General features: G+C 35.0%; 1 protein-coding gene across 1 annotated transcript in view; it reads right to left on the minus strand.

The window, feature by feature from the left end:
- The window catches only part of LOC131954524 (protein MTO1 homolog, mitochondrial), a gene marked incomplete at its 3' end in the record, with an annotated part of 96,731 nt that extends 88,341 nt beyond the window's left edge, over positions 1-8,390 (minus strand). Inside the window, 1 exon segment of the mRNA XM_059318262.1 lies at positions 8,217-8,390.
- Between the last annotated feature and the right edge of the window lie 3,705 nt (positions 8,391-12,095).

Consider the following 12,095-nt stretch of genomic DNA (forward strand, 5'->3'; position numbering starts at 1 on the left):
TTCTATCTCTCTCTCTCAAAGATGAGTTATTTCTATCTCTCTCAAAGATGAGTTATTTCTATCTCTCTCAAAGATGAGTTATTTCTATCTCTCTCAAAGATGAGTTATTTCCATCTCTCTCAAAGATGAGTTATTTCTATCTCTCTCAAAGATGAGTTATTTCTGTCTCTCTTAAAGATGAGTTATTTCCATCTCTCCCAAAGATGAGTTATTTCCGTCTCTCTCAAAGATGAGTTATTTCCGTCTCTCTTAAAGATGAGTTATTTCCATCTCTCCCAAAGATGAGTTATTTCCATCTCTTCCAAAGATGAGTTATTTCCATCTCTTCCAAAGATGAGTTATTTCCGTCTCTCTCAAAGATGAGTTATTTCCGTCTCTCTCAAAGATGAGTTATTTCCATCTCTCTCAAAGATGAGTTATTTCCATCTCTCCCAAAGATGAGTTATTTCCATCTCTCCCAAAGATGAGTTATTTCTATCTCTCTCAAAGATGAGTTATTTCCATCTCTCTCAAAGATGAGTTATTTCTATCTCTCTCAAAGATGAGTTATTTCCATCTCTCTCAAAGATGAGTTATTTCTATCTCTCTCAAAGATGAGTTATTTCTGTCTCTCTTAAAGATGAGTTATTTCCGTCTCTCTCAAAGATGAGTTATTTCTATCTCTCTCAAAGATGAGTTATTTCCATCTCTCTCAAAGATGAGTTATTTCCATCTCTCCCAAAAATGAGTTATTTCTATCTCTCTCAAAGATGAGTTATTTCCATCTCTCCCAAAGATGAGTTATTTCCATCTCTCCCAAAGATGAGTTATTTCCGTCTCTCTCAAAGATGAGTTATTTCTATCTCTCAAAGATGAGTTATTTCCATCTCTCCCAAAGATGAGTTATTTCTATCTCTCAAAGATGAGTTATTTCCATCTCTCCCAAAGATGAGTTATTTCTATCTCTCAAAGATGAGTTATTTCCATCTCTCCCAAAGATGAGTTATTTCCATCTCTCCCAAAGATGAGTTATTTCCATCTCTCCCAAAGATGAGTTATTTCTATCTCTCAAAGATGAGTTATTTCCATCTCTCCCAAAGATGAGTTATTTCTATCTCTCTCAAAGATGAGTTATTTCCATCTCTCTCAAAGATGAGTTATTTCTATCTCTCTCAAAGATGAGTTATTTCCATCTCTCCCAAAGATGAGTTATTTCCATCTCTCTCAAAGATGAGTTATTTCTATCTCTCCCAAAGATGAGTTATTTCCATCCCTCTCAAAGATGAGTTATCTCTCTCTCTCAAAGATGAGTTATTTCTATCACTCTCAAAGATGAGTTATTTCCATCTCTCTCAAAGATGAGTTATTTCTATCCCTCTCAAAGATGAGTTATTTCCATCTCTCCCAAAGATGAGTTATTTCCATCTCTCTCAAAGATGAGTTATTTCTATCTCTCCCAAAGATGAGTTATTTCCATCTCTCTCAAAGATGAGTTATTTCTATCTCTCAAAGATGAGTTATTTCCATCTCTCTCAAAGATGAGTTATTTCTATCTCTCAAAGATGAGTTATTTCAATCTCTCCCAAAGATGAGTTATTTCTATCTCTCTCAAAGATGAGTTATTTCCATCTCTCTCAAAGATGAGTTATTTCTATCTCTCTCAAAGATGAGTTATTTCCATCTCTCCCAAAGATGAGTTATTTCCATCTCTCTCAAAGATGAGTTATTTCCATCTCTCCCAAAGATGAGTTATTTCCATCTCTCTCAAAGATGAGTTATTTCTATCTCTCTCAAAGATGAGTTATTTCTATCTCTGGGGACCCTCAAACAACCTGAGCCAGGTGACCTCACAGTCTTTCATTTATAAATTATTGGGTTTTTAAATCAAGTATCATTTTATTCAAATATAATATTTAATCCAAAAAAAATACTTTTTGTAGGAATATAAGTCCCTGAGCTACTCTGTGGTGTCCTGGAGTGTCAATATCCAAAATTGTACTATGCTCATTTTCTGGTTTTGAAAAATACTAAAATACCAAATAACTTGAATACTCTTTGAGTTAGCTAGAAGAAATGTCATACATAGGTATATGATCTTATTCGCTGTTTGCTGTCAAATCTGACATGATTTCCCTTGACCAGAAGTAGTTCCTATGCTATTTAGGATTTCTCAAAAAAGATAATCATATCTCCTTTAGAAAGTACTAATTTTTTTCTCTCTTATACTCAAACTGTTCGTTTGGTGTACAATTCTGTTTCAGTGATTATATACCTTTTAAGGAATTTAATTATTTAAAAAATAATCTCTATAGCCTTAGAAGTGTCATCCCCCTACTCTTATATAAGAATATACTAGGCATACTGCATAGCTTCGCTTAGGTTATCAAAAACATGAAAATTTGAATGCATAATTAATTAGTGATTGGCTGATATGTGGAGTGCTTACGTTTAAACAGTAACGCTAATTTTAGAGAAATTGTTGTTGTTTATAGCCCGTATTCAGAGAAATTTATGAGATGTTCGCAATTTATGACTCAAAAGGTGATTAGAACTACAGAGGTTTCCTGAACAGTATAACTTATAATATATATTAAATTAACTTTTAAAATTAATTTCTACATTTAATTAGAATACACACTTTAATTTACAATTTAATTTTTTACTGAAACGAATGTTATACTTCATCATTTTCTGCTTGTTTAAAATAGTATAAAATTGTTTGGAAAATAATTATTTTAAAAAAGTTACCTCCTTTGTAAATTGAAAGAATGTTGTAGTCTTTGTTTACTTTTTTTTATATAAGAAAATACGGCTTCTGTACAAATCTACTGACTATAAAAAAAAATTTTCTAAGGGAATATCAATTTTTTTGTTACCTTCCAGGGTTGGTCTACTACCTCACAAAATATCAGGGGGATTGTACGACATTTTTTTTTAATATATAGCTCATATACAGAAAATTTCACTTGCCGTAACTTTTTAGCCCTCGCCGCGCGAACAGAGGCTGACCAATAGTTTATCCATAAGGCAGATTCATTTACCCAGGTTTACAGGAAAAAACATTGTTTTGAAAATAGTCATCATTTTTCACCAAATTAACAATGTTTTATATAAGGAATTCGGACCGGTCAGTTCTAAAGCCCTTCCGGAATTTTCCTGAAGATAACCCTTTATTGTATAGTGACCCCCGCATGTATTTCTACAACCTCGGGTGTTACGATTGTGTTAGTATGTCCAGGTATTTGTATTTTTTTATTTTACAAAAACAGTTCTATGTTTATATTAAGAAATATGGCTTCTGGTCAGTTAAAACATTGTTCCGGGATTTTCCCGCGGGTAGCACCATTTTTTTTCTGACCCCCTGGGGCTGATGTACATCTCCAAGAGTTTTCAAAGGGTTCCTACGTGGGAATTTTTTTTTTATATAGCTCATATTAGGAGAATTTCTCTCGTGGTCACTTTTTAGCAGAGGCTGACCAATAGTTTATCCATAAGGCCGATTCACTAACCCAGGTTTATGGAAAAAAATGAGCCAGGTGTACAGAGCTAAAGTTCCAAAACGTTTTGAAAATAGCCATCGTTTTTCACCAAATTAACAATGTTTATTTAGGGGAAATTCGGACCGGTCAGTTCGAAACCCCTTCCGGAGTATTCCTGAACATATCATAGTTTGTTTTTTTGCCACCCCCGAGGGTTGGTCTACGACCTCAGGAGTTATGAGGAGGTTCCTACATGGGAAATTTTTTTCTATATATAGCTCATATAAGGCGCTAGTCAGTCGAGGTCAGTGTTCTGTCGCCCCAAGGCTCAGATATGTAAATTTTTAGTGTCAGTTTGCCTTATAATATAACCTTGTTCCCTTTTGTGTACCTGCTTTCATCATCAGCTTGTGAGGACTGACATAGATTTAAATAAAATATTTCTTTCTGACATACTTTAATTCACAATTGTTTTGTATATTCATGAATATTCATAATAAGGAATGTCTAAATTTTATTTTATCAGGCCAGAAATGTGTTCAATTATATAATTGTTAGTTTGAAGTCATGCAAAGGGCAGGGTGGGGAGACTCTCAAAAACTGGACTTGTAATATTGGTAGTGGCAATTTTTTTTTAAGGAAGAATTCATAGCTGGTGCTAAGTAATAAATTTAGAAGAAAACATGATAATTAATAGCTTGTATGACATCTATATTAGAATGAGACTCTTAAATTTAAAATGAGGCATACTTGATACTTTTGTTTCAAACAGCTATATCCTTAATGGTGCTTCTCATTTATACTACAACATAAAGCCTATGCTTTTGTTGTAATATACTTTGTAGACAGAGCGTTTTCATACCATATACTATATTCTTCATGGCTTGAACCTTTAGCTTATATTATAATAATATATTTCATTTCAGAACTACACAAAAGAAATTTCATAATATAAACATTAAATGGAACAGCAAAAAGTAAAAAGTTGTGTAAGCAATCATGCAAAAGGTATCATTTTAGAAGCATACAGTGATGAACTAATAAAGGAAGCTATTTCCACTTCTTTCTTTTTACCACAATTACCCCTATTAAAAGAATTTTTGTTGGAAGCAGATTTAACTTTTACAAAAGCAACTATCCAATGACCAGGAGAATGACCTCAATAAAAATTCTTTTGTTATTTTACAACAGCTGCACTTCAGAAAGTCAGTCATAAAATAAATGCAAATAAAAGCTAGATTATTCACCATTTAACTTTTTTAAAATGTCTTGGCCCCTTCCAGTAGATGGGGCAACTTGCTATCTACATAAAAATGTAACAGCTTGGTTGAGTACTAGGCAATGTCTTCACATATTAAGGGCATACAAAACCTTCACATATCGGGGGCATACAATACCTTCATATATTTTAACCCCAGTGCATCCATATTTTACACTGTCTAAAATCTGCCTTAAATTTATCATTAGGCCTTAGATTTTTTTTATAAACGAAAATATAAATTTAGATTCTAGAATAATTATCACCTTTTGCTACCCCTTTCCCCTCCCCCCCCATTTTTTATAGAGTGTTTGCTTCTATATCAAGAATCTATGTCTTGCTAGCCTATATTAATCTTCTATAGAGACCTTGCAAACACATGACCTAAATCACGAGATACCTACGTCCACCGTCACCGTGGTGAACACCGCCAGTACACAATCAGCTGTTGCACAGCACTGGACGTGTTTAAAAATGTCTTCATCATATTTAAGAACCTCCCACCCGCGGAACAGAAACAATATGTAAAAAAAAACTTTTAGGCATTGAAGAACGTTCTATTCATGTTGTCATAAAATGCAGTAATATAGAATCTATATTATAGATTATTTAAATCTAGATCTAGTTAGAATCAATTCTAGATTCTCAAGTTAAGTACACGATTTAGTAGCAATAAATCTCGTAGATCTACACTACAGTAACAAATGTGAGACCACTTAACCCCTACAAAACCCCCAATAAAATAGCTAATCTACTTCTGAGGTGGCTTGTTAATCTATATATATAATTCTTTACGTGTGGACCATAAAGGACACCACCACCACCCCCACCAGTCTGGTGAGCTGTGGTTCACACCAAATGTTTACACTCTAAATCTAGATCTAATTTCGTTAACAACATGATTAGATTTAGAGCTAGATTCAGGATCTAAATATTAAATAAATATTCCAATTAAATGTTATTATTACTTTTGACTTTGGTCTATTGCTATTAATATGTATGAAGGCAGAGCATATTTGTTTTATTAACAGTTGTCTTTTGTTAATTTAAATGAAATTTATTGTTTACTCCCCCTACCAAAATCAAAGGGTCGAGAACATATCTGCATTTTATTTGCCGTTGCTTCACTCACACCACTTGGATAAATATTGGGTAAAAATTGACAGTGTCTACGTTCTGTTGACTGCAGATCTCTATCACCTTGGTTTAATATAACCCTTGGCAGTCGAAATAAAGGAATTCCTTTAGATCTGACACAAACTTTCACAGTACAGATTTTGAATGTGGACCTGTACACCGCGGTGGCGGATGTTTATATACTAAACTATCCATGATGTCGTATATATGTATGCAAGGACTCTATCTACAGGCCTAGATCTATAGGCCCTATACTTTCTATAAATTCTTTTTTTTTAACTAAAAAGTTATATAGGTCTATTTTAGAATTGAATATTTTAGATACAATGGGATGTAAATGTACAGAATCAAAGAAGGGGAAACCCATGCTTATTGTATGGATTTGTTCTGACAAAACACAAAGAGGAGACGAGACAAATGTAGCCAACAAAAACAATGGCCAACATTGTCATTGTCAGCCTTAATGTCCACTCTGCCTTTTTCGTCCACGTCAATGGCTAAATATATCGGGAGAATGTTTACACAGGTGTCCAATAATGGAATCTTCTTTAAAAAAGGGGTAGTTAACTAAATACATACATAGCTGGCTAATGTCAATGCTAACCCTGTCCCTAACCCTAACCCTGGTCCTACCATACGCCTAACCCTAATTTCTAACCATAAAATTAGTCAAGATTACAATACTACTAACAACCCAACACCCCTTTTTTTAAAAAGATTCCATTATCGGACACTGGTATCAATATACGCCAGAAATTAACTTTTAACAGCAGTGTTTGTTAACAAGATTTGCTAGGCTTATATAAACAGCAGCCATTTGTAAATTAGAGTGTTGTTTCCCCTGAATCTCGCACTATATAATGTTACAAAAAAACTCAAACAAGATGGCAGCTAAAGTAAATGAGCTTGGTTGTATCTGATGAAAACATCACTATCGCTAGTTTTTATTTATTACTTAAAAGTTTTTATACAGTAAACATTAAACAATTGTTTAAAAACAGGTACATGAATGAAACCTTGAAACATTTTTGTAACTTTCAAAGCATAAATCCTCCTGAAAATGTGAAATAATTACTAAAATTGTATGAGTCACCTTTTTTCACATTACTAGTCTCGGCCGATTTTACATACCTAAAACGATAGATTAGACTAATTAATGGTAATCTAGCGTTTTAGGTACGTAAAATCGCCCGCAGCTAGTAATGTCCGAAAAAGCTACCTCATTGTTAAGGCTATAATAGAAGTATATTGTGATATATTTGTGTCAAATATTATAGATAAATGAATAATAAACCTAAATCAATGGCTAAATATATCAATATAGGCGAGAAATTAACTTTAAATAGCAGTGTTTGCGAGCAGGATTTGCTAAATAAAAAGCGGCCATCTGTAAGTTAGAGTAGCTACCCCTGAATCTTGTGCTATAAGTTAACAATTAAAAAAAATAAACAAGATGGCTGCTATAGTAAATGAGCATGGTTGCATCTGTTGGAAACATCGCTAGTCTTCATTTATTACTGAAAAGTTTTAATTTAAATGTTTAAAAACAGGTGGTAATCTATCGTTTTAGGTACGTAAAATCGCCCGCGACTAGTAGTGTGAAAAACAGGTGACTCCTTACATTTTAATAATTATTTCACATTTTGAGGAGGATTTATGTTTTGAAAAATACCAAAATATTTCCTTGTTTCATTTATGTACCTACTGGTTTTTAAACAATTGAATTAAAACTTTTCAGTAATAAATGAACACCAACGATGTTTCCAACAGATGCAACCATGCTCATTTACTATAGCAGACATCTTGTTAGTTTTATTTTTATAGACTTATAGCCGAGATTCAGGCGGAAGTCACTCTATTTTACAAATGGCTGCTATTTATATAGCAAATCTTGCTTGCAGACACTGCTGTTTAAAGTCAATTTCTGGCCTATATTGATATATTTAATTATATTTAGCCATTGATTTAGGTTCATTATTCATGTATCTATAATATTTGACACAAACATATCACAATATACTTCTATTACAGCCTTGACAATGAGGTAACGTTTTCGTACATTAATAGCCGCGGGCGATTTTACGTACCCAAAACGATAGATTACCAAACAGGTACATAGATCTAGATCTAAATGAAACAAGGAAACATTTTTGTATTTTTCAAAACATAAATCCTCCTCAAAATGTGAAATAATTATTAAAATTTAAGGAGTCACCTGTTTTTCACATGACTAGTCGCGGGCGATTTTACGAACCTATGTAAAAGGACCTACTAACCTAAAGCCTAAATCTAAAACCTAAAACGAAAGTCGATAGATTACCGCTAAATCTAATCTAGATCTAGATTCTAATTGAATCAATTACCATTAAGTGAGGGCCAAGAGTAGAGTCTAATAATCGTGTCCTGAAATTAATTTTCAACAACTTTGAACTGATCAAGATTCTAGATCTGTATTAAATATTTTAGATCTAGACAGATACAAAATGTGTATTCTGTCTATTACAGTTAATTAGAGTAGATTCCCTTTTTGTTATACCCCGTTTACAATTACGACATGTATAAATGTACATGTCTAACACCGCGTTTACACTTACGACATGTACACTAGACTTGACCTACTAAACAAGTTACCCAATAGTTACTAAAGTGAACCACGCTTTTCTTTATATTTATTTAAATAGTAGTCTATAATTTATTTTCTACTTTTTAGTGCATTAAGACATAAAAGCTTGTTATTAAAATTAAAACGTTTTTTTGTGAAATTTGTCTTAATAATAGACTTAGTATAGTTATAACGCGATCTAAATACGTTTAATGAACTTGGCAGATGCAAGTTTTCGAAGAATTCGAGCCTTTCAGCAAACAAATATTTAGCCTTGTTCATCGAAACTGTCTAGCTCCAGTCAGAGGCGTAGCGATGGGATGGGTGCGGACCGCACCGGGTGACACTATTTAGGGGGTGACACCAAGACAAAAAATAGTAAAATATATAGAGAAAAATTTGAGGGGGGGGTGCAAATCGAAAGTTCGAGGAAGGGGGTGCAAATCGAAAACTGAAAGTTTGCCCCGGGAAGAGTCGCTACACCTCTGAGGGGGTGACACCATTAAGTGCCGCACCGGGTGACACCCTACCTCGCTACGCCACTGGCTCCAGTTGCTGGCACTCCAATAAAATTTATAAAATCTTGCATGTTCTCTAATTTTTAGATAATTTATTGTTGAATCGCAAGCACCGTGGCTACACCATTTTCCTTTTTAAAAAAAAAAAAAAAAAAGCTGTGTGTCCACTATCTACGTTTTTTTTTTTACTTTGATTACTTTTTATTTTAATTGTCTGGGCCTATATAGCAGACGCTCCGTGTCAATGATCATGTTTGTTATATAAAATGTTCTACAACATGTTCTGTAAGTGTGAACGCTAATGTATACTATTCTGCTCTATATACGGTATATTAAAAAAAATGAATTCCGATGCGGCTCAACACCTTTTATCCGAGTGCTATAAAACTTTAAGGAGTTGATGTGAATACTCCCGGGAAGGTTTCAGTTAACAAGGTAATTAAAATTTGAAATGAGCGGCGCCCGGGAGGGTGCGATTTTCATCAATACACATTTGGCGCCCAGAAATCACGAGAGGCTATGTTAGCACTTGGCATCCGTTAATCGTGCGTCCTGCATAGCCGGTAAGGGGTACTGCTATATTCAGCGTTAAAACTTCAACAGGAGCAACCTCCGGCGCCCCGTAGATTACACGACCCGAAGCGCCCAGGTTCCCCTGCGAGCACTATGGCGCCTCTGCGGTAATGTAATCGGGGGCTCCCGAGAGCGCCTCTCTGCGTCCCTTACGCATGGGCGGTCACCGAAGTGTGTTCTACCTCATTATTTCGGTGAGTGATTAACATATACTCAAGGTTTTCATGCGATTTTTATAATCCAAGCGCATGCGTTGTTTCAATGGCGTCGCTTGGTCGTGTGACAGTGGCGTGCAGAGGGGGGGGGGGGGGGCATCCACATCAGGAGGGCATCCAACGGGGTAAAATTGAATTTTTTTTCTTTTCTTACTTCCTTTTTTTTTTGTAAGAAAATTAAAAATCTTCTTAGGTTTGACTACCTTGGCAGAATGATCATTTTGCCACATTCAACCAAATATACACTCAACAAAAGAAAGAAAGTCTACCGCCCCTCCCCGAACGAAATGGAATTTATATAGAAAATACTTTTGCCAGCGTCCACCCCCTGAAAATATCAAGTGCTCTTCCCCCCCTAACCCCCCCCCCCCCCCCCCCGAAGAAAAAAGTCTGGAAGAAACATTGGAGGAGAGAGATGGAAGAAGTGCAGGGCTACAATACTGGCAAGACCTGTCACGAATTGAAGTGGCTCGCCCAGGACAGAGTGAAATGGCGGAGATTTGTGACTGCCCTATACTCCACAGTGAAGTAAGGTCTATATAATTAATAATTATGCACTAAAAAGATGGTAATAAATGATTTTCATTAAACAGATAATAATGCAAAAATTGTTTAAATAGTTTAAATAACTATAAATAAAGGAAGCGTTGGCGGGTCGCGGGTCAGCTCGTATTTAATAAACATGCTGTGGTCAAGAAATATGGGTCAGCTCGTATTTAATAAACATGCTGTGGTCAAGAAATATGGGTCAGCTCGTATTTAATAAACATGCTGTGGTCAAGAAATATGGGTCAGCTCGTATTTAATAAACATGCTGTGGTCAAGAAATATGGGTCAGCTCGTATTTAATAAACATGCTGTGGTCAAGAAATATGGGTCAGCTCGTATTTAATAAACATGCTGTGGTCAAGAAATATGGGTCAGCTCGTATTTAATAAACATGCTGTGGTCAAGAAATATGGGTCAGCTCGTATTTAATAAACATGCTGTGGTCAAGAAATATGGGTCAGCTCGTATTTAATAAACATGCTGTGGTCAAGAAATATGGGTCAGCTCGTATTTAATAAACATGCTGTGGTCAAGAAATATGGGTCAGCTCGTATTTAATAAACATGCTGTGGTCAAGAAATATGGGTCAGCTCGTATTTAATAAACATGCTGTGGTCAAGAAATATGGGTCAGCTCGTATTTAATAAACATGCTGTGGTCAAGAAATATGGGTCAGCTCGTATTTAATAAACATGCTGTGGTCAAGAAATATGGGTCAGCTCGTATTTAATAAACATGCTGTGGTCAAGAAATATGGGTCAGCTCGTATTTAATAAACATGCTGTGGTCAAGAAATATGGGTCAGCTCGTATTTTATAAACATGCTGTGGTCAAGAAATATGGGTCAGCTCGTATTTTATAAACATGCTGTGGTCAAGAAATATGGGTCAGCTCGTATTTAATAAACATGCTGTGGTCAAGAAATATGGGTCAGCTCGTATTTAATAAACATGCTGTGGTCAAGAAATATGGGTCAGCTCGTATTTAATAAACATGCTGTGGTCAAGAAATATGGGTCAGCTCGTATTTAATAAACATGCTGTGGTCAAGAAATATGGGTCAGCTCGTATTTAATAAACATGCTGTGGTCAAGAAATATGGGTCAGCTCGTATTTAATAAACATGCTGTGGTCAAGAAATATGGGTCAGCTCGTATTTAATAAACATGCTGTGGTCAAGAAATATGGGTCAGCTCGTATTTAATAAACATGCTGTGGTCAAGAAATATGGGTCAGCTCGTATTTAATAAACATGCTGTGGTCAAGAAATATGGGTCAGCTCGTATTTAATAAACATGCTGTGGTCAAGAAATATGGGTCAGCTCGTATTTAATAAACATGCTGTGGTCAAGAAATATGGGTCAGCTCGTATTTAATAAACATGCTGTGGTCAAGAAATATGGGTCAGCTCGTATTTAATAAACATGCTGTGGTCAAGAAATATGGGTCAGCTCGTATTTAATAAACATGCTGTGGTCAAGAAATATAACTCCTTTGCCTTATAGACCTTTTCCTTAAGTTTACTCGATTCCATAAAATTAGATTTCCAAATAATTTACCATTGATCGGAAACCTAGATGAAAAGTAAGAGCTAAGAAAATCCCAAATGTCAGCCTTACATCAGATCACATGCAAGGATTAAATTCATGCTTGAGAGGAGATACCAGAAAGCAGTTCAGTTGGGGTGATGTGGGACATACTAAAGAAACTGTTCAATTGGTAGTCATATTAAGTGGGACATACTAAAGAAACTGTTCAATTGGTAGTCATATTAAGTGGGACATAC

The sequence above is a fragment of the Physella acuta genome, unplaced genomic scaffold, assembly GCF_028476545.2.
Source record: "Physella acuta isolate Inbredline_101_S28 unplaced genomic scaffold, ASM2847654v3 ptg001009l, whole genome shotgun sequence".
Taxonomy (NCBI): domain Eukaryota; kingdom Metazoa; phylum Mollusca; class Gastropoda; family Physidae; genus Physella; species Physella acuta.